This window comes from Heptranchias perlo, chromosome 4 (assembly GCF_035084215.1).
Source record: "Heptranchias perlo isolate sHepPer1 chromosome 4, sHepPer1.hap1, whole genome shotgun sequence".
In the NCBI taxonomy this organism is placed as follows: Eukaryota; Metazoa; Chordata; class Chondrichthyes; order Hexanchiformes; family Hexanchidae; genus Heptranchias; species Heptranchias perlo.
Window position 1 is genome coordinate 129,660,623 of NC_090328.1, and position 23,789 is coordinate 129,684,411.

The 23,789-nt window shown below is 44.8% G+C and overlaps 1 long non-coding RNA gene across 4 annotated transcripts in view; it reads right to left on the reverse strand.

Moving 5' to 3' along the window:
• Nucleotides 1-23,789, reverse strand: part of LOC137320611 (uncharacterized) — a 230,275-nt gene that overhangs the window by 87,427 nt on the left and 119,059 nt on the right. For all 4 annotated transcript variants that reach the window (XR_010962604.1, XR_010962603.1, XR_010962602.1 and 1 more), the window contains one exon: nt 3,764-3,839. This is a non-coding gene — a long non-coding RNA (uncharacterized lncRNA). The remainder of the gene's footprint in view (nt 1-3,763; nt 3,840-23,789) is intronic.

A 23,789-nucleotide genomic window follows, 5' to 3' on the forward strand; every position in this document is an offset into this window, starting at 1 on the left:
CTTGTCTCTGAGTCAGAAGGTCGTGATCCCTCTCCAGAGATTTGAGCACATAATATCGGCTGACACTTCAGTGCAGTAGTGAGGGAGTGCTGCACTGTCGGAGTTACCATCTTTCGATAACAGAGACTCTTTCAGGTAGATGTAAAAGATTACATGGCACGATTCAAAGAAGAGCAGGGGAGCTCTCCCCAGTGTTCTGGCCAATATTTATCCCTCAACCAACATCACTAAAACAGATTATTCAGTCATTAGAGTACGGTAGCATAGTGGTTATGTTACTGGACTAGTAATCCAGAAACCTGCACTACTAATCTGGAGTCATGAGTTCAAATCCTACCACAGCAGCTGGGGAATTTATCTTCAATTAATTAAATAAAATCTGGAATTAAAATACTAGTATCAGTAATGGTGGCCATGAAACTACCAGATTGTAGTAAAAGCCCATCTGGTTCACTAATGTCCTTTAGGGGAAAGAAACCTGCCGTCCTTACCCGGTCTGGCCTATATATGACTCCACACCCACAGCAATGTGGTTGATTCTTAAATTACCCTCTGAAATGGCCTAGCAAGCCACTCAGTTGTAAAATCTCACTTTAAAAAAAAAAGTCACAGTAAGAATAAAACCAGATACGACAAAGGCAAACCAAGCCCAGTCAACCCTGCAAAGTCCTTCTCACTAGCATCTGGGGACTTGTGCCAAAATTGGGAGAGCTGTCCCACAGGCTAGTCAAGCAACAGCCTGACATAGCCATACTCACACAATCATACCTTTATGGCAACGTCCGCAGACTCTTCCGTCACCATCCCTGGCGATGTCCTCTCCCGCCGGCAGGTCAGACCGACCAGAGGTGGTGGTACAGTAATTTACAGTCAGGAGGGAGTGGCCCTGGGAGTCATCAACATTGACTCTGGACCCCATGAAATCTCATGGCATCAGGTCAAATATGGGCAAGGAAACCTCCTGCTGATTACCACCTACCGCCCTCCCTCAGTTGATGAATCAGTCCTCCTCCATGTTGAACACCACTTGGAGGAAGCACTGAGAGTAGCAAGGGAACAGAATGTACTCTGGGTGGGGGACTTCAATGTCCATCACCAAGAGTGGCTTGGTAGCACCACTACTGATCGAGCTGGCCAAGTCCTGAAGGACATAGCTGCTAGACCGGGCCTGCAGCAGGGAAAAACTTACTTGACCTCGTCCTCACCAATCTACCTGTCGCAAATGCATCTGTCCATGACAGTATTGGTAGGAGTGACCACCGCACAGTCCTCGTGGAGATGAAGTCCCGTCTTCGCACTGAGGATACCATCCAACGTGTTGTGTGGCACTATCACCGTGCTAAATGGGATAGATTCAGAACAGATCTAGCAGTTCAAAACTGGGCATCCATGAGGTGCTGTGGGCCATCAGCAGCAGCAGAATTGTATTCCAGCACAATCTGTAACCTCATGGCCCGGCATATTCCTCACTCTACCATTACCAATAAACCAGGGGATCAACCCTGGTTCAATGAGGAATGTAGAAGAGCATGCCAGGAGCAGCACCAGGCGTACCTAAAAATCAGGTGCCAACCTGGTGAAGCTACAACTCAGGACTACATGCATGCTAAACAGCAGAAGCAGCATGCTATAGACACAGCTAAGCGATTCCACAACCAACGGATCAGATCAAAGCTCTGCAGTCCTACCACATCCAGTCGTGAATGGTGGTGAACAATTAAACGGGAGGAGGAGGCTTGGTCAACATCCCCATCCTCAATGATGGCGGAGTCCAGCATGTGAGTGCAAAAGACAAGGCTGAAGCGTTTGCAACCATCTTCAGCCAGAAGTGCCGAGTGGATGATCCATCTCGGCCTCCTCCTGATAACCCCACCATCACAGAAGCCAGACTACAGCCAATTCGATCACTCCACGTGATATCAAGAAACGGCTGAGTGCACTGTATACAGCAAAGGCTATTGTCCCCGACAACATCCGGGCTGTAGTACTGAAGACTTGTGCTCCAGAACTAACTGCGCCTCTAGCCAAGCTGTTCCAGTACAGCTACAACACTGGCATCTACCCGACAATGTGGAAAATTGCCCAGGTATGTCCTGTCCACAAAAAGCAGGACAAATCCAATCCGGCCAATTATCGCCCCATCAGTCGACTCTCAATCATCAGCAAAGTGATGGAATGTGTCGTTGACAGTGCTATCAAGCGGCACTTACTCACCAATAACCTGCTCACCGATGCTCAGTTTGGGTTCCGCCAGGACCACTCAGCTCCAGACCTTATTACAGCCTTGGTCCAAACATGGACAAAAGAGCTGAATTCCAGAGGTGAGGTGAGAGTGACTGCCCTTGACATCAAGGCAGCATTTGACCGAGTGTGGCACCAAGGAGCCCTAGTAAAATTGAAGTCAATGGGAATCAGGGGGAAAACTCTCCAGTGGCTGGAGTCATACCTAGCACAAAGGAAGATGGTAGTGGTTGTTGGAGGCCAATCATCTCAGCCCCAGGACATTGCTGCAGGAGTTCCTCAGGGCAGTGTCCTAGGCCCAACCATCTTCAGTTGCTTAATCAATGACCTTCCCTCCATCATAAGGTCAGAAATGGGGATGTTCGCTGATGATTGCACAGTGATCAGTTCCATTTGCAACCCCTCAAATAATGAAGAAGTCCGAGCCCGCATGCAGCAAGACCTGGACAACATCCAGGCTTGGAATAATAAGTGGCAAGTAACATTCGCGCCAGACAAGTGCCAGGCAATGACCATCTCCAACAAGAGAGAGTCTAACCACCGCCCCTTGACATTCAAAGGCATTACCATCGCTGAATCTCCCACCATCAACATCCTGGGGGTCACCATTGACCAGAAACTTAACTGGACCAGCCATATAAATACTGTGGCTACAAGAGCAGGTCAGAGGCTGGGTATTCTGCGGCGAATGACTCACCTCCTGACTCCCCAAAGCCTTTCCACCATCTACAAGGCACAAGTCAGGAGTGTGATGGAATACTCTCCACTTGCCTGGATGAGTGCAGCTCCAACAACACTCAAGAAGCTCGAAACTATCCAGGACAAAGCAGCCCGCTTGATTGGTACCCCATCCACCACGCTAAACATTCACTCCCTTCACCACCGGCGCACAGTGGCTGCAGTGTGTACCATCCACAGGATGCACTGCAGCAACTCGCCAAGGCTTCTTCGACTGCACCTCCCAAGCCCACGACCTCTACCACCTAGAAGGACAAGACCAGCAGGCACATGGGAACAACACCACCTGCACGTTCCCCTCCAAGTCACACACCTTCCCGACTTGGAAACATATCGCCGTTCCTTCATCGTCGCTGGGTCAAAATCCTGGAACTCCCTTCCTAACAGCACTGTGGGAGAACCTTCACTGCACAGACTGCAGCGGTTCAAGAAGGCGGCTCACCACCACCTTCTCAAGCGTAATTAGGGATGTGCAAAAAATGCTGACCTTGCCCGCGACACCCACATCCCATGAATGAATTTTTAAAAAATTATCTCGTACTGTTTGTGCAACCTTGTGTGCAAATTGGCTGCTGCATTTCCTGCATTACAACACTGACTACACTTCAAAAAGCACTTTGGAAAGTCCGAGGTTGTGAAAAGCACTATATGAATGCAAGTTCTTTCTTTTAATTGTGCATGTCCATGACTCCATCTGGCCTCTTCAATTTGCCTTTAAGTTGCGGAGGGGCCGTAATGTTAAAGTGCTTATGTGATTCTAACCTAGCATCATGTGCGAAAATACCTCCGTTCCTGTGCCTGTGTCTTCTACACTAGGTTGGTTCTGGTGGGTTCTTGGACTTCAAATGGTCCAGCTACTTCTGTGAAGAGAAGGAAAGTAGTCATGTATCACACCATCTTCATAACATCAATAGTAAAGTTAGTATATATTGTATCACTGTATTACACCATGTGTAACACCAGCATTGGTATTGATATACTTTTCTAATAAGGGATCCTAATGTACTGATTTTGCAAGTTGTACGGGGGAAGATATTTTTAACCAAAGTGGGTACTGCAGGATTTCCACATCAGCTTCTGCTATCGTCTCCAAATGTTTAAGAGTAAAGAGCTGGGCTTCAGATAGTTCTTGTTTGCCTCAGATAGTTCCTTCAACTGCGGCTTTTATTTTCTGTCTGCTCTCCTCGATTAACAGTTAAATGCCATCATCCCTACAGCATTTGTCGTCACATTACTAAAGCATTTCCTGACCTCTGCCAGTTTTCTTCTGTTTATGCCAGTTGCATTCAACTGTTGTACTCATCTTTCCAGACCTCTCCACTAGTATATAGATTTGAAGGATTTCTCACACGCCCGGCAGGTTTTCTACGGGCCTGAAGTAAGACCTTTGGTCTTGATATAAGGTTAATCAGACTGTCCTGAAGTCTACTAATGTTATACTACTATTGATTTCTCTTTATATTATAGTAATATTAACCTTTAACCTTTGCTTGTTAAGCAGGGAAATATAAGTCAATTTAATGTAGTGACCCAGTGAACTGATGAAATGAACAGCAGCAATGGTCAGTTTCAGGATGAAGTAATGGGGGATTTATTTAAAGGCATGCCATTGAATACTGGTTCCAATCTTTCAAGGTTCTATAATCATTGCTGATAAATTTCAGGGAAAACAGTTTTGCAAAAGGGAAACATCTGGGTATTCATCATCCTTTTTAATTTTGGTTTCTGTAGAGTCAGAAGATTGACTGGCACCAAATGAAAGGCTACACTTGGTAGAATAGCAATTATATGTAACAAGAGCGAAACTATTGATAAGATAACAAAGTAAGGGAGTTATACCAATCTCATTATCCCAATGGAAAAGGAGCGCATTCACGGAGGAAACCAGCTTATTAACTGAAGTAATTGATAACGGACAAATTTAATTAAATTCTCCTTATATGGAGTTGCATTTTAACTTTTGTATAATCATATAATGTAGAAACGTGTGGATTGTCACATAGAGGGAGTGAGAGAAATGTATGAAAATGTGGCAGTATGTAATGAGTATTTTGAATTGTTAAGGCCTAAGATACTGAGCTCAGGACTGTAACTTGTTGAAGTTCCCAACCAAACCATCATCAGGTATGGTTGCAACTACAGTCATTTAAGTATATATTTAAGTACAATTGCATGCTTGGTAAATCAATAACACTTGACCTCAATGTTCAAGAACCGTATTGATTTGAGTAGATAGAACATATAAGGGGAAAAGAAAATTGGATAAGGGCCATTTTTGGGCAGGGGTAGCGTGATGCGCTATAACCCCGCGCCCAATGACCCCTGCGCAGGCAGGACGCCAGGGCCTTGGTGAGACCACACCTGGAGTATTGTGTGCAGTTTTGGCCTCCTTACCTAAGAAAGGATATTCTTGCCATAGAGGGAGTGCAGCGAAGGTTCACCAGGCTGATTCCTGCGATGGCAGGACTGTCGTATGAGGAGAGATTGGGTCGACTCGGCCTGTATTCACTAGAGTTTAGAAGAATGAGAGGGGATCTCATTAAAACATATAAAATTCTGACAGGGCTAGACAGCCTGGATGCGGAGAGGATATTTCCCCTGGCTGGGGGGTCCAGAATGAGGGGTCACAGTCTCAGGATACGGGGTAGATGAGGAGAAATTTCTTCACTCAGAGGGTGGTGAACCTGTGGAATTCTCTACCACAGAAGGCTGTGGAGGCCAAGTCACTGAATATATTTAAGAAGGAGCTAGATAGATTTCTAGACACAAAAGGCATCAAAGGGTATGGGGAGAGAGTGGGAATATGGTATTGAGATAGAGGATCAGCCATGATCATATTGAATGGCGGAGCAGGCTCGAAGGGCCAAATGGCCTACTCCTGCTCCTATTTTCTATGTTTCTATGTTTCTAGGACACGAGTTTTGGCCAGCCCAAGGACTGACCTGCAATCAGCGTTCCATTCCAGGCCTTACATGTGGAATCAATGCAATTCGCACTTTTCACCACCAGGGGAGCTCAATCTCTTAAAGGGAGGATGTTTCTTAGAAATCTCTTAAAGGTAGCTGGTACCTGTTATTTGCTGAAAATAACAGTCTACTGTCTGTACGGAGTCTGAATGGAGATCAGATATCGCACCCGTAAAACATAGATGCAGGTCCCATTGAATAAAGGTTGCGCACTACTAAACCCCAAATCCTCCAATCTGCACGCCAGACTTCACCAATCTGCCAATCTGAGTTAGTACCAGGCCTGCTAGAGTGCGTGCACCAAGATTCTCTGCTGATGCACTAGAGACCTTGGTGCAAGAGGTGGACAGAAGGAGGAACATCCTACATCCGCGGGGCAGGGGGTGGGGGGTGGAAACAAGAGGCCCTCCAGACATATACCCAAAAGGAAGTGGGAGGCACCGGGGGACGAAGTCAATGCCAGGCGCACAGCATCATGAACATGGATGCATCATGACATGAGTGGTCAAGGTGAGTGAGGTTAACTTCAAGTGGCATCTCCGACCAACTGCATCACACACTACACCCCCCATCCCTCATTTACCAACAAACTTTTCCATCAGTACTCAACTCTTCCAACCAGATGCTTCATCTCACCCTTACACATTACCACTGTTTCAAGCCGCCCACCCACAACTCACAAGCCACACACATTGGCAGCTATTCAACCATGACAGGCACATCACCCAGACACATGTCCCGCTTTCTTGCAGGAGAAGGTGGCGCATATCAAGAGGCAGCAAGTGGCAGTGGCATTTAGCCCCTCGAGCCTGTTCCACTATTCAATGAGATCATGGTGGACCTGTGACCTAACTCCATATACCTGCTTAGCCCCAAATCCCTTAATACCCTTGGTTCACAGAAATCTATCAATCTCAGATTTAACATTCACAAGTGAGCGAGCATTAACTGCCGTCTGCAGAAGAGCATTCCAAACATCTCCTGCCCTTTGCATGTAGAAACATTTCCTAACTTCACTCCTGCACATCCTGGCTCTAAATGTTAGGCTATGTCTAGCCAAACTTAGTGGGAGGATACAAGATTGGGAAGTCTTCATAAGACAGCAAAAAGTAACTAAAGGATTGATTAAGAAAAGGAAGATAGATTATGAAAATAAATTAGCAAAAAATATAAAAACAAATAGCAAGAGTTTCTACAGTTATATAAAAAGGGTGGCTAAGGCAAACATAGGTCCTTTAGAGGATGAGACCGGGAAATTAATGGTGGGAAACATGGAGATGGCAAAAATGCTAAACAAATATTTTGTTTCAGTCTTTACGGTAGAGGACACTAAGAATATCCCAACACTGGACAAACAGGGGGCTCTAGGGGGGGAGGAGCTAAATACGATTAAAATCACTAAGGAATTGGTGCTCAGTAAATTAATGGGACTCAAGGCGGATAAATCCCCTGGACCGAATGGCTTACATCCTCGGGTCTTGAGGGAAGTGGCAGGAGGGATTGTGGATGCTATTGTAATAATTTTCCAAAATTCTCTGGACTCGGAAAAGGTCCCAGCAGATTGGAAAACTGCTAATGCTTATTTAAAAAGGGTAGTAGGCAGAAGGCTGGAAATTATAGACCAGTTAGCCTAACATCTGTGGTGGGTAAAATTTTGGAGTCTATTATTAAGGAGACAGTAGCGGAACATTTGGATAAACATAATTTAATAGGACAAAGTCAGCATGGCTTTACGAAGGGGAAGTCATGTCTGACAAATTTGCTTGAGTTCTTTGAGGACATAACGTACAGGGTGGATAAAGGGGAACCAGTGGACGTAGTGTATTTAGACTTCCAGAAGGCATTCGACAAGGTGCCACATAAAAGATTATTGCTCAAGATAAAGAATCACTGGATTGGGGGTAATATTCTGGCATGGGTGGAGGATTGGTTATCTAACAGGAAGCAGAGAGTTGGGATAAATGGTTCATTCTCGGACTGGCAACCAGTAGCCAGTGGTGTTCCGCAGGGGTCGGTGCTGGGTCCCCAACTCTTTACAATCTATATTAACGATTTGGAGGAGGGGACCGAGTGTAACATATCAAAGTTTGCAGATGATACAAAGATGGGAGGGAAAGTAGAGAGTGAGGAGGACATAAAAAAACCTACAAGGGGAGAAAGACAGGCTGGGTGAGTGGGCGGAGATTTGGCAGATGCAATACAATATTGGAAAATGTGAGGTTATGCACTTTGGCAGGAAAAATCAGAGAGCAAGTTATTATCTTAATGGCGAGAAACTGGTAAGTACTGCAGTACAAAGGGATCTGGGGGTCCTAGTGCAAGAAAATCAAAAAGTTAGTATGCAGGTGCAGCAGGTGATCAAGAAGGCCAACGGAATGTTGGCTTTTATTGCTAGGGGGATAGAATATAAAAACAGGGAGGTATTGCTGCAGTTATATAAGGTATTGGTGAGACCGCACCTGGAATACTGCATACAGTTTTGGTGTCCATACTTAAGAAAAGACATACTTGCTCTCGAGGCAGTACAAAGAAGGTTCACTCGGTTAATCCCGGGGATGAGAGGGTGGACATATGAGGAGAGGTTGAGTAGATTGGGACTCTACTCATTGGAATTCAGAAGAATGAGAGGCGATCTTATTGAAACATATAAGATTGTGAAGGGGCTTGATCGGGTGGATGCGGTAAGGATGTTCCCAAGGATGGGTGAAACTAGAACTAGGGGGCATAATCTTGGAATAAGGGGCTGCTCTTTCAAAACTGAGATGAGGAGAAACTTCTTCACTCAGAGGGTAGTAGGTCTGTGGAATTTGCTGCCCCAGGAAGCTGTGGAAGCTACATCATTAAATAAATTTAAAACAGAAATAGAGAGTTTCCTAGAAGTAAGTGGAATTAGGGGTTACGGGGAGCGGGCAGGAAATTGGACATGAATTTAGATTTGAGGTTAGGATCAGATCAGCCATGATCTTATTGAATGGCGAAGCAGGCTCGAGGGGCCGATTGGCCTACTCCTGCTCCTATTTCTTATGTTCTTATGTTCTTATGTCCCCGCGTCCTAGTATTCAGGTGTAGGAGACCTCCAAAAACAGTTACAAATGTCTCGGCAGCCAGAAGCAATAGTCCAGCCACTAACCTGTAAATCCAGCATGGTCCCTTTAAATAGCACTGGTGGGGGGTCCTCCAGGCACTGTAAGGTATGTTCAGATGGTCGGGGTTAAGACTGTGCGTTGAGTGGAGCGTTAAGTCCCAAAATGGTGTCTATCACTTTAAATCAGCATTGCACACTGATTGTAGCCATTTTTTCCCTACTTTATATGATTCCAGCGTTCGTTATCTGCACCTGCACTAACTCCTATACTAAGATGCCATCTTGGATGTCAGAGAGGCCGTGTAGCACAGAAACAACAGTCACCACATGGCCCAATTTAGCGCCCATAGGCTTTAAATTAGCAAGATTGGGGGAGGGATCTGGTAGCAGTAACAAAAGCTTAAAGGTAAAAGAAACAGGAGATGAGTGTAAAGGTCAGACCAGGGTAAGGAATAAAGATAACTTAAATGGTCAAGGAACAAATACAGTTATAAAACAGAAGTACAAAAGGACTGTTAAAAATAAAGTAAATGGAACAACTATTAAAGGTGGATTAAACTGCCTGTACAGCAATGTACACAGCATCCAAAATAAAACTGGAGGCAATAATCCGTAGCGAGCAACCAGATGTAGTAGGAATAACTGAAACATGGCTATCTAAAGAACAGGACTGGCAACTAAATAGTGTAGGTTATAACATAATCAGAAAGAATAGGGAAGAAAGGGGGCTGGAGTAGCTGTACTAATTAGAGATAACATAATGGCAGTAGAAAAGGGGACATAATTAACAGAAGAATAGAAACAAAATCCATATGGATTGAAATAAAAGATAAGAAGGGATCGATCAAACTAATAAGGGTGTATTACAGTCCACCTAACAGTGGAAAGGAGGTGGAGGAAGAAATGTGTAAGCAAATATGTGAAATGAGTAAAGGACATAGAATAATAATCATGGAGATTTTAACTACACCCAAATAAACTGGCAAGAAGAGATAGGGAAGGAGGTACAGAGAATGGAGTTTTTAGAATGTGCGCAGGACTCCTTTCTCGCCCAGTATGTAAAAAGCCCAACAAGAGAGCACTGCTGGAGCTATTAATGGAAAATGAACAACAACAAATAAGAGAAGTTAGCGTAAGGGAACATCTAAGCATTAGCGATCACAACATAATAAGGTTTAAGATAAAGATTGAGAAGGACTTAAATAAGCAAAGACCAAAGTAATACATTGGAAAAGGCTGATTTTAAGGGGATCAGAATGAAACTAGGGAAAATAAACTGGAAAAATTTACTAACAAAGAAATAGAACAGCAGTGGGAAACATTTAAAATGGTGATCACTAGATTCCAAGAGAAATATATCCCACTAATAAGCAAAAACGAATTGGCCAGTAATGATACAACATGGATGAATAAAGAAATAAGAGCAAAATTGAAACTAAAGAAAAAGGCATACACTGAGTACATAAACAACAAAGGAGAGGATGACAAAAAGGAATATGAAAAGGTTAGGAAAGAGGTTAAAAAACAATTAGGAAAGCAAAGAGAAACTACAAAATTAAATTATCAAGGAATATAAAAAGAAATAGTAAAGTATTCTACAGACACATAAATAACAAAAGAAACATCAGGATAGGGATAGGGCCACTAAGGGATACACACAATAAATTCACAAGTAATCACAGTGAAATGGCAGAAATATTAAATCATTACTTTGCCTCAGTATTTACCAGGGAGACTAATATGGTGGGCACGACATTAGAAGGAGGGATCAAAAAAGGTATAAAGGCATTTAAGATAGAAAGGGGATAGAAAATTGTTAAATTAATCAAACTTAGAGAGGATATAACCCCTGGTCTAGATGGATTGCATCCGTGCATATTAAAAGAAGTTAGGGAAGAGATAGCAGAGGCACTATTACATATGTATAAATATTCATTAGAAAAGGGAATAGTGCCAGAGGACTGGTGGCCAGCTAATGTGATTCCTATTTTTAAAAAGGAGATAGAACAAGTCCAGAGAACTATAGACCAATTCGCTTAATGTCGATGGTAGGAAAGATAATAGAATCCTTACTCAAAGGTGTAATAGAAAAACATCTAGAAACCAAAAATATAATAAAGAATAGTCAGCGCAGATTTCAAAAGGGAAGGTCATGCATGACCAATCTTATTGAATACTTTGAAGAAGTAACAGAAACGGTAGACATGGGTAATGTAATAGATGTAATATATTAGGATTTTCAAAAGGCCTTCAATAAGGTACTGCATGGTAGACTCGTGATTAAGGTCAGGGGTCAAGTAGCAGAATGGCTAGCAAGCTGGTTACAAAACAGAAAACGGAGAGTAGGGGTTAAAGGTAGTTACTCAGACTGACAAAAAGTGGTGTTCCACAAGGTTTGGTGCTGGGACCATTGTTGTTCACTATTTACATAAACGATTTGGACTCAGGAATCGGAAGTACAACTTCAAAATTTGCAGATGACACCAAATTGGGGGGGTATAGTTAATACCAAAGAGGACTGCGACAATATACAGGAAGACATTAATAAACTTGCAGAATGGGCAAATGAATTTCAATGTAGATAAGAGCGAGTTGGTTCAGTTTGGTGGGAAGAATAAGGAGGCCACATACTCCTTGGAAAATAAAAGTCCAAATAGGGTAGAGGAGCAGAGGATCGGGGGTACAGTTACACAAATCACTAAAAGTAGCGACACAGGTTAATAAGGCCATTAAAAAAGCAAACACAGCACTGGGGTACATTTCTAGAAGGATAGAATTGGAAAACAGAGAAGTTATGTTAAACTTGTATAGAACCTTGGTTAGACCACACTTGGAGTACTGTGAATAATTCTCGTCTCCATATTATAAAAAGGATATAGAGGCACTGGAAAAGGTGTAAAAGGAAATTATTAGGGTGATACCACAACAGAGAGGTTACACCTGTCGGAAAAGATTAAACAGGCTGAGGCTCTTTTCTCTAGAAAAGAGAAGACTGAGGGGTGACCAGATAGTGGTCTTTAAGATTGTGAAAGGGTTTGATAGGGTAGACGTAGAGAAGATGTTTCCACTTGTGGGGGAGACCAGAACATGGGGCCATAAATATAAGAAAGTCACTAATAAATCCAATCGGGAATTCAGGAAAAACTTTTACCCAAACATTGCTACCACAAGGAGTAGTTGAGGCGACTAGCATAGATGCATTTAAGGGGAAGCTAGATAAACACATGAGGGAGAAAGGAATAGAAGGATATGTTGATGGGGTTAGATGAAGAAGGGTAGCAGGAGGCTCGTGTGGAACATAAACATGGACCTGTTGAGTGGATTGGCCTGTTTCTGTGCTGTACATTCTATGTAATTCCATGTAATCTAATCATAAATAAAACCATCCTGTAACATTGAGATCACTTAACAAAGGTAACGAGGCATATGTGACAAGGCCTTCCAGGCATCTTTAAGCACTTTAAAACCTCAGGTTACTTCAGGGACTGTGTTATGCAATGGACTTGATTCTGTCCTTTCACTCCTAGAGCCTGAGCTCAAATCCAGCCCAGGATGGTGGAATAAAGATTTCCTTTATCTGATGACTATAAGTGTTTCAGATTAGAATCATAGAATCAAAGAAAAGTTACAGCAAGGAAGGAGGCCGTTCGGCCCATCGAGTCCACGCCGGCTCTGTACAAGAGCAATCCAGCTAATCCCTTTCCCCATAGCCCTGCATTTTTTTTCCTTTCAAGTACTTATCCAGTTCCCTTTTGTAGGCCATGATTGAAACTGCCTCCACCACCCTCTCTGGAATGCAGTGCATTCCAGATCCTAACCACTCGCTGGATAAAAAAGTTTTTCCTCATGTCACCTTTGGTTCTTTTTGTTTCTTTTGCCAATCAACTTTAATCTATGTCCTCTGGTCCTTGACCCTTCCGCCAATGGGAACAGTTTCTCTCTATCTACTCTATCTACACCCTTCATGATTTTGAATACCTCTATCAAATCTCCTCGCAACCGTCTCTGTTCCAAGGAGAACAACCCCAGCTTCTCCAGTCTATCCATGTAACTAAAGTCCCTCATCCCTGGAATCATTCTAGTAAATCTCTTCTGCACCCTCTCTAAGGCCTTCACATCTTTCCTGAAGTGCGGTGCCCAGAACTGGACACAATACTGCAGTTGGTGGCCAAACCAGTGTTTTATAAAGGTTCATCACGACTTCCATACTTTTGTACTCTATGCCTCTATTTATAAAGTCAAGGTTCCCATATGCTTTTTTAGCCACTTTCTCAACCTGCCCTGCCACCTTCAACAATTTGTGCACATATACCCCCAGATCTCTCTGTTCCTGTACCCATTTTACAGTTGCGCCCTCTAATTTATATTGTATCTCCTCGTTCTTCCTACCGAAATGTATCACTTCGCATTTTTCTGCGCTAAATTTCATCTGCCACGTGTCCGCCCATTTCACCAGCCTGTCTATATCCTCTTGAAGTCTATCACTATCCTCCTCACTGTTTACTACCCTTTCGAGTTTTGTGTCATCTGCAAATTTTGAAATTGTGCCCTGTACATCCAAATCCAAGTCATTAATATATATCAAGAAAAGCAGTGGTCCCAGCACCGACCCCTGGGGAACACCACTGTACACCTCCCTCCAGTCCAAAAAACAACCGTTCACCACTACTCTGTTTCCTGTCCCTTAGCCAATTCCGTATCCATGTTGCTACTGCCCCCTTTATTCCATGGGCTGCAATCTTAATGATAACCCTACCGTGCAGCACTTTATCAAACGCCTTGTGAAAGTCCATATACACCACATCAACTGCATTGCCCTCATCTACCCTCTCTGTTACCTCATCAAAAAACACTGTCAGGTTAGTTAAACATGGTTTGCCTTTAACAAATCCATCCCTAATCAATCCACCCTCGTCCAAGTGACTGTTAATTCTGTCCCAGATTATCGTTTCTAAAAGTAAGCACTATTAGTAAGCACTCAGATGTCCTAGCACCCAGATATCATTTGTGGACAAGTGAAGTCTTTGGAAAATTTGCTCAACAGGACAGATTATTGCTTTCTTCATCTGTCCACTTCATGCAGCTGCCATTAAATCCCCTTGCTCGTCCCCTGCCTATCTCTACCTTCCCTCAGATCAGCAGTACTACCTTTCTCGCTCTCTTAATGATAGAGGTTTTAGGAATGCTGCTAGGAGGCTGAGTTATCCAAGGTTCTTTAATGTTGCTGAAATGATTCTATAACTTGTCAGAGGCAGAGGCATGAGGGAATCAAAGGCATGTGGCAGACAGCTGGGCAAAAGGCTCAAAGACGATATTTTACAAAACCTTGCCAAGGCTTAATTTCAACAAGGTTTACATGATCAAATCTATACCAATTTATAATGAGCCATCACCGCCATTGATGTATTTTTTAAATTCCAGATTAATTTAAATCCTACGATTTAAAATGCAGCCTCATTCAATAACATCATCCGTCCATTTTCACATCTGTTCAATCTCTTGGCTGGTTGAATTGCGCATTCAATGAGGGAAATTCCTTGATTTCACTGCAGTTGTAGTAAACAACTAGGAAGTAAAATACATCACTAAAACTTTGCAGCTTAATCTCAATAAATATTCTGTTTTATTTTGTTCCTCTTCTTCTCATTGGCAAGATTTCAGAGAAAAAGGAAATGTAAAATGATTTGATGGTACTTTTCATTATTCATTTCCCCGATGCTGCGTTGGAAGTTTGGTCATTTTGTCCCATTCTGCTAATTTCCCATCAATATCATAGCTCATGGGTTTTTGTTCAGTTTCTCATTCGGCTGATTTCCCATCCATATTATAGCTCATCGGCTTAACCGTGTCTCTCTGAAGTGCCACGGATAAGTGACCCACAAAGGATTTCCAAGAGAGATTCCTGATTAAATTTACCAGTTCACTAAAGTAGGGGTCAGAGAGAGAAAGATGGGGCTCGATATTAACCCCTCCACGATGGGCGGGAGAGGGTCGGGAGCGGGTTAAACCGTCAAATGCGCGAATCGCAACCCTAACCCACCGCATACCCGCCCGTTGCCGGTTTTATGGCGGGGGGTCTAGTGGCGTCTGAGTGTCCCACCATGGAGAGGCAAAACACTTCCATTAACATATTTAAATTGGACTCCCACAGTGCAATTGGGAAACCGATTTAAAATTCACTGCTACTGAGGCAGTGAAATGGAGGTGGGAGCTGGGAGGGGCAGGAATACTCTCCCCAGCCCCTCAAGGAAGCCTCCCCTCTGCCGATTGCAGCCTCTCTCTCTCCCCTCCCAATCGCCGACCTGCTCCCCCCTTCCATCCCAACCTGCCGCCCCCCCCCCCCCCCCCACTGCAATGTCCGATCCTCCCCCACACCCGCCGCAATATGAACACACGAATTAAGAGCAGGAGTAGGCCATTCGGCCCCTCGAGCCTGCTCTGCCATTTGATAAGATCATGGCTGATCTGATTGTGATATCAACCCTACTTTCCCGTCTACCTACTATAACCTTTGACTCCCTTGTTAATCAGGAATCTATCTAACTCGGCCTTAAAAATATTCAATGACCCTGCCTCCACTGCTCTCTGGGGAAGGGAATTCACAGACTCACAACCCTCTGAGAGAAAGAATTTCTCCTCATCTCCGTCTTAAATGGGAGACCCCTTATTTTTAAACTGTGTCCCCTAGTTCTAGTCTCTCCCACAAGGGGAAACATCCTCTCAGCATCTACCCCTTCTAGTCCCCTCAGGATCTTATATATTTCAATAAGATCACCTCTCATTCATCGAAACTCCAGTGTATACAGGCCCAACATGTCCAACCTTTCCTCATACGATAAACCCCTCATCCCAGGAATCAAGTAGAGTGAAACTTCTCTGAACCACCTCTAAAGCAATTATGTCCTTTCTTAAATAGAGAGACCAAAACTGCACACAGTATTCTAGATGTGGTCTCACCAATGCCCTGTACAACTGCAGCAAAACATCTCTACTTATATATTCCATTCCCCTTGCAATAAATGACAATATTCCATTGTCATAAATGTCTGTTCTCCCCCACCGCAATGTCTGAGCTTCCCCCCTCCCACCGTTATGTCCAATCTTCCCCCCCCGCCACCGCAATGTCCAAACATCCCCCCCACCCACCACAATATCTGATCTCCCCCCCCAGAGCAATGTCCGATCACCCCCCCGCCATCCACCGCAATGTCCGATCTTCTTCCCTCCCTCACCGCAATGTCCGATCTTCTTCCCTCCCTCACCGCAATGTCCGATCACCCCCCCGCCATCCACCGCAATGTCCGATCTTCTTCCCTCCCTCACCGCAATGTCCGATCTTCTTCCCTCCCTCACCGCAATGTCCGATCACCCCCCCGCCATCCACCGCAATGTCCGATCTTCTTCCCTCCCTCACCGCAATGTCTGATCTTCTTCCCTCCCTCACCGCAATGTCCGATCTTCTCCCTCCCTCACTGCAATGTCCGAACTTCTTCAATCCCTCACCGGATTTGTCCGATCTTCCTACCCCCCATGTCCGATCTTCTTCCCTCCCTCACTGCAATGTCCGATTTTCTTCCCTCCCCCACCACAATATCCGATCTTCCCTCCTTCACCGCAATCTCCGATCTTCCCTCCCTCACTGCAATATGTGATCTCCCCCCCCACCGTTAATATCTGATCTTCCCTCCCTTACTACAATGTCCGATCTTCCCTCCTCCACCGCAATGTCCGATTCTTCCCCCCCCCACCGCAATGTCTGATCTTCGCCCCCCCCACCGCAATGTCCGATTCTTCCCCCCCCCCACCGCGATGTCTGATCTTCGCCCCCCCCCCACAGCAATGTCTGATCTTCCCCCCCCACCGCAATGTCTGATCTTCGCCCCCCCCCCCCCACCACAATGTCTGATCTTCCCCCCCGCACCGCAATGTCTGATCTTCCCCCCCCCCCACAACCCCCACCGCAACGGCCGATCTTCACCCCTCCCAATTACCGGGGACCGTCCCCAAGGGTCCCCGACACGACAAAGGCAAACCAAGCCCAGTCGACCCTGCAAAGTCCTCCTCACTAACATCTGGGGACTTGTGCCAAAATTGGGAGAGCTGTCCCACAGACTAGTCAAGCAACAGCCTGACATAGCCTTACTCACAGAATCATAGCTTTCAGCCAACGTCCCAGACTCTTCCATCACCATCCCTGGGTATGTCCTGTCCCACCGGCAGGACAGAACCACCAGAGGTGGCGGTACAGTGATATACAGTCAGGAGGGAGTGGCCCTGGGAGTCCTCAACATTGACTCTGGACCCCATGAAATCTCATGGCATCAGGTCAAACATGGGCAAGGAAACCTCCTGCTGATTACCACCTACCACCCTCCCTCAGCTGATGAATGAGTCCTCCTCCATGTTGAACACCACTTGGAGGAAGCACTGAGAGTAGCAAGGGCGCAGAATGTACTCTGGGTGGGGGACTTCAATGTCCATTACCAAGAGTGGCTCGGTAGCACCACTACTGACCGAGCTGGCCGAGCCCTGAAGGAAATAGCTGCCAAACTGGGCCTGCGGCAGGTGGTGAGCGAACCAACACTTGACCTCGTCCTCACCAATCTACCTGTTGCAAATGCATCTGTCCATGACAGTATTGGTAGGAGTGACCACCGCACATTCCTCATGGAGACGAAGTCCCGTCTTTGCACTGAGGATACCATCCAACGTGTTGTGTGGCACTACCACCGTGCTAAATAGGATAGATTCAGAACAGATTTAGCAGCTCAAAACTGGGCATCCATGAGGTGCTGTGGGCCATCAGCAGCACCAGAATTTTATTCCAGCACAATCTGTAACCTCATGGCCCGGCATATTCCTCACTCTACCAGCACCAAGGAGCCCTAGTAAAATTGAAGTCAATGGGAATCAGGTGGCTGGAGTCATACCTAGCACAAAGGAAGATGGTAGTGGTTGTTGGAGGCCAATCATCTCAGCCCCAGGACATTGCTGCAGGAGTTCCTCAGGACAGTGTCCTCGGCTCAACCATCTTCAGCTGCTTCATCAATGACCTTCCCTCCATCATAAGGTAAGAAATGGGGATGTTCGCTGATGATTACACAGTGTTCAGTTCCATTCACAACCCCTCAGATAATGAAACAGTCCAAGCCCGCATGCAGCAAGACCTGGACAACATCCAGGCTTGGGTTGATAAGTGGCAAGTAACATTCGCGCCAGACAAGTGCCAGGCAATGACCATCTCCAACAAGAGAGAGTCTAACCACCTCCCCTTGACATTCAACAGCATTACCATCACCGAATCCCTCACCAACAACATCCTGGGGGTCACCATTGACCAGAAACTTAACTGGACCAGCCATATAAATACTGTGGCTTCAAGAGCAGGTCAGAGGCTGGGTATTCTGTGGCAAGTGAAACATCTCCTGACTCCCCAAAGCCTTTCCACCATCTACAAGGCACAAGTCAGGAGTGTGTTGGAATACTCTCCACTTGCCTGGATGAGTGCAGCTCCAACAACACTCAAGAAGCTCAACACCATCCAGAACAAAGCAGCCCACTTGATTGGCACCCCATCCACCACCCAAAACATTCACTCCCTTCACCACCGGCGCACTGTAGCTGCAGTGTGTACCATCCACAGGATGCACTGCAGCAACTCGCAAAGGCTTCTTCGACAGCACCTCCTAAACCCGCAAAATCTGCCACCTAGAAGGACAAGAGCAGCAGGCACATGGGAACAACACCACCTGCACGTTCCCCTCCAAGTCACAAACCATCCCGACTTGGAAATATATCGCCGTTCCTTCATCGTCGCTGGGTCAAAATCCTGGAACTCCCTACCTAACAGCACTGTGGGAGAACCTTCACCACACGGGCTGCAGCAGTTCAAGAAGGCGGCTCACCACCACCTTCTCAAGGGCAATTAGGGATGGGCAATAAATGCTGGCCTCGCCAGCAACGCCCACATCCCATGAACGAATTTTTTAAAAAGTCTCCTGCTGCCGGCCAGGCTGTCAATTTGGCCGGCCTCTGGGCAGGAAGCAGAACCAAAAAATGATAATGAGGTTCCTGCCGTTAAATTTGCCAGGACCTCCATTTGCCCAGCCTTGCCGGGTTCTTCGGTCATTTTTGGCCGCCTCCACATTCTCCCCATTCATATTGGGGCCATGAAGTGGACTGTGGTGAATTTCACATTAGCCTTTGTACGTACACACAAAGGAGAGTAACAAAGCTGCTCGTGACTGGTCTCACCTCATTTTTCTGGGACTACCACCTAATTTGTAATATTATCCGCAATAATAATTATAACATTGTAATTCCCAATTATTCACTAACTTGGTGACAGCCGCAGAAAATTAAATGACATGAGTCGATAGTATGTCGAAAAAAAGCATGGGATTGATTTTCCTCTTCGGTGCCCAGGCACAAGTGCTTGAGGGGGCTGAAGTGTTGATCACAAAGTCAGGCACAATCGTGAGAAGTATTTCGAGTCTGCCAAACTCTTAGGCACGGAGCTGAAGAGGAAAATCTGCACCAATGGATGTGGCCTGTACACAAGATTAAATTACTTCTGAGACTTTAAGTTACTAATGTTTTCTCCTTTACCTGTATTTCGATTTTCTCACTCAGTACTTCATCTTTCTCCCAGTTAAGAAGGCAAGTAAGAACATGCTCCAGTCCTACCCTGTATCCAAGTGATAGAAATTGTACTTTATTCTACCTTTTTGTTTGGGAGGATCCTGATAATAAGTAGGGTTGTTGAGATAAGTGTCAGCTTTGGCTCAGTGATTTCACTGAGATGAGATCAGAGATATATCCCTGTGAGGAGGAAAGACTCCACAAAAAGGGTGAACCAGCCATGGCTAACTAAGGAAGTCAAGGATGGTATCAGGTTAAAAGAAAAAGCATACAACATGGCAAAGATTATTGGTAAGCCTGAAGATTGGGAAAACTTTAAAAACCAGCAAAGGATGACTAAAAGAATAATAAAGAGGGAGAAAATAAATTATGAGAGTAAACTAGCAAGAAATATAAAAACTGACAGTGAAAGCTTCTACAAGTATATAAAAAGGAAGAGGGTAGCTAAAGTAAACATTGGTCCCATAGAGGATGAGACTGGGGAAATAATAATTGAAAACAAGGAAATGGCAGAGGAATTGAACAGATATTTTGTATCTGTCTTCACAGTAGAAGACACTAATAATATACCAACAATAGTAAAAAATCAAGGGGCAAAGGGGAGGGAGGAACTAAAAACATCACTATCACTAGAAATAAAGTACGAGGTAAACTAATGGGTCTAAAGGCTGACAAGTCTCCTGGACCTGATGGCTTGCATCTGAGGGTCTTAAATGAAGTGGCTACAGAGATAGTGGATGCATTGGTTGTAATCTTCCAGAATTCACTAGATTCTGGAAAGGTCCCAGCAGATTGGAAAACCACAAACGCAACACCCCTATTCAAGAAGGAAGTGAGACAGAAAGCAGGTAACTATAGACCAGTTAGCCTAACATCTGTCATTGGGAAAATGCTAGAATCCATTATTAAGGAAGTAGTAGCAGGATATTGGAGACTCATAATACAATCAAGGAGAGTCAACATGATTTTATGAAGGGGAAATCGTGTCTGACAAATTTATTAGAGTTCGTTGAGGAACTAACGGTCAGGGTGGATAAAGGGGAACCAATGGATGCAGTATATTTGGATTTCCAAAAGGCATTCGATAAGGTGCCACATAAAAGATTACTGCACAAGATAAGAGCTAATGTTGTTAGGGGTAATATACTGGCATGGATAGAGGATTGGCTAACTAACAGAAAAGAGCCGGGATAAAAGGGTAATTTTCAAAATGGCAATCTGTAACTAGTGGGGTGCCGCAGGGCTCAGTGCTGGGGCCTCAACTATTTACAATATATATCAATGACTTGGATGAAGGAACAGAGTGTCTTGTGGCCAAATTTGTTGATGTTACAAAGATAGGTGGAAAAGTAAGTTGCGAGGAGGACACAAAGTGTCTGCAAAGGGATATTGACAGGCTAAGTGAATGGGCAAAAATTTGACAGATGGAATATAATGTGGGAAAATGTGAAGTCATCCACTTTGGAAGGAAAAACAAAAAAGCAAAATATTATTTGAATGGAGAAATACTATAAAATGCTGTGGTACAGAGGGATCTGGGTGTCCTCGTACATGAAACACAAAAAGTCAACATCTCGGTGCAGCAGGTAATCTGGAAGGCAAACGAAATATTGGCCTTTATTTTGAGGAGGATGGAGTATAAAAGCAGGGAAGTCATGCGACAACTGTACAAGGTGCTGATGAGACCACACCTGGAGTACTACGTACAGTTCTGGTGCCCTTATTTAAGGAAGGACATACTTGCATTGGAGACAGTTCAGAGAAGGTTCACTCGGTTGATTCTGGGTATGGAAGGGTTGTCTTATGAGGAAAGATTGAACAGGTTGGGTCTATACTCATTGGAGTTTAGAAGAATGAGAGGAGATCTTATTGAAACATACAAGATTCTGAGGGGACTCGATAGGATACATGCTGAGAGGATGTTATCCCTCATGGGGGAATCTAAAGCTAGGGGGCACAGTCTCAGAATAAGGGGTCGTCCGTTTAAGACGGAAATAAGGAGGAATTTCTTCTCCCAGAGGGTCGTGAATCTTTGGAATTCTTTACCCCAAAAAGCTGTGGAGGCTGAGTCATTGAATACATTCAGGGCTGAAATAGACAAATTTTTGTTCAGCAAGGGAGTCAAAGGATTTGGGGAAAGGGCGGGAAAGTGGAGTTGAGGTAAAAATCAAATCAGCCATGATCTCATTGAATGGTGGAGCAGGCTCGAGGGGCCGAATGGCCTACTCCTGCTCCTATCTCTTATGGTCTTATGGAGATCACTTTCAATCTCTAAGTCAGAATGTTGTGGGTTCAAGCCCACTCCAGAGACTTGAGCACAAAATCTAGGCTGCCACTCTAGTGCAGTGCTGAGGGAGTGCTGCGCGGTCAGAGGTGCAGTCTTTCAGATGAGATGTTAAACCAAGGCCCCATCTGCCCTCTTATGTGGACATAAAAGATCCCATGGCACTATTTCAAAGAAAAGCAGGGGAGTCCTCCCCGGTGTCCTGGCCAATATTTATCCCTCAACCAACATCACTAAAACAGATTGTATGGTCATTTATCGCATTGTTGTTTGTGGGATCTTGCTGTGTGAAAATTGGCTGCCACGTTTCCTACATTACAACAGTGACTACACTTCAAAAAGTACTTCATTGGCGGTGAAGTGTCTTGGGACCTCCTGAGGTGGTGAAAATTGCTACATGAATATCTTTTCTTGATATGTATAATATGTACCAATTGATTTCCCATGAAGCTGTTCAAGGATATTCTGAGACCTGGAGTGCTTTTTCTGATGTTTACTGCAGTCTGGCTACAGCCTAAGTGTCACAATGATTCACCCCTTGCTGTAATAGTGAATTTATTGAAGCACTATACAACAACAACTTACATTTATATAGAACCTTTAACTACAACAACAACTACTACTACTACTACTTGCATTTATATAGTGGATTTGAATGGAGGATGAGAATTTTATAATTGAGGCTTTCCCGGACCAGGAGCCAATTTAGGTCAGCGAGCACAGGAATGATGGGTGAACGGGACTTGGTGCATGTTAGGTTATGGACAGCAGCGTTTTGGATGAGCTCAAGTTTTTGGAGGGTGAAATATAGGAGGCCAGCCAGAAGAGCATTGGAATAGTCAAGTCCAGAGGTAACAAAGTCATGGATGAGGATTTCAGCAGCACATGAGCTGGGGCAGTGGTCGAGATGGGCGATGTTGCAGAGGTGGAAGTAGACGGTCTTGGTGATGGAGTGGATATGTGGTCGGAATCTCATCTCAGGGTCAAATAGGATGCCAAGGTTGCAAACAGTCTGGCTCAGCCTCAGACAGTGGCCAGGGAGAGGGATGGAGTCGGTGACTACGGAACGGAGTTTGTGGTGGAGACCGAAGACATGGATACTAAGGAGCTTTTTCCCTTCGTTGAGGGTTCTATAACAAGGGGACATAGATTCAAGGTAAAAGGCGGGAGGTTTAGAGGGGATTTGAGAAAGAACTTTTTCACCCAGAGGGTGGTTGGAGTCTGGAACTCACTGCCTGAAAGGGTTGTGGAGGCAGGAACCCTCACAACATTCAAGAAGCATTTGGATGAGCACTTGAAATGCCATAGCATACAAGGCTACGGACCAAATGCTGGAATATGGGATTAGAGTAGACAGGGCTTGATGGCCGGTGCGGACACGATGGGCCGAAGGGCCTCTATCCGTGCTGTATAACTCTATGACTCTATGACAATGACTTCGGTCTTCCCAATATTCAGTTGGAAAAAATTTTCGCTCATCCAGTCGGACAAGCAATGTGACAATGTAACGTAGCAAAGCATCCCAAGGCGCTTCACAGGAGCATTACCAAACAAAATTTGACACAGAGCCACATAAGGCGATATTAGGATACGTTGGTCACAAAGATAGGTTCTAAGGAGTATCTTAAAGGAGGAGAGAGAGGTTGAGAGTCGGAGAGGTTTTGGGAGGGAATTCCAGAACTTAGGACCTAAGCAGCTGAAGGCATGGCCGCCAATGGTGGAGCGATGAAAATCGGGGATCCTGGAATAGTGAGTAATTTTAGCAGAGGAGAACAGGACCCGATAGTGTTTTATGTGGTCCAGCTAGATCTAGCGATGAATGGCTAAACCAGTT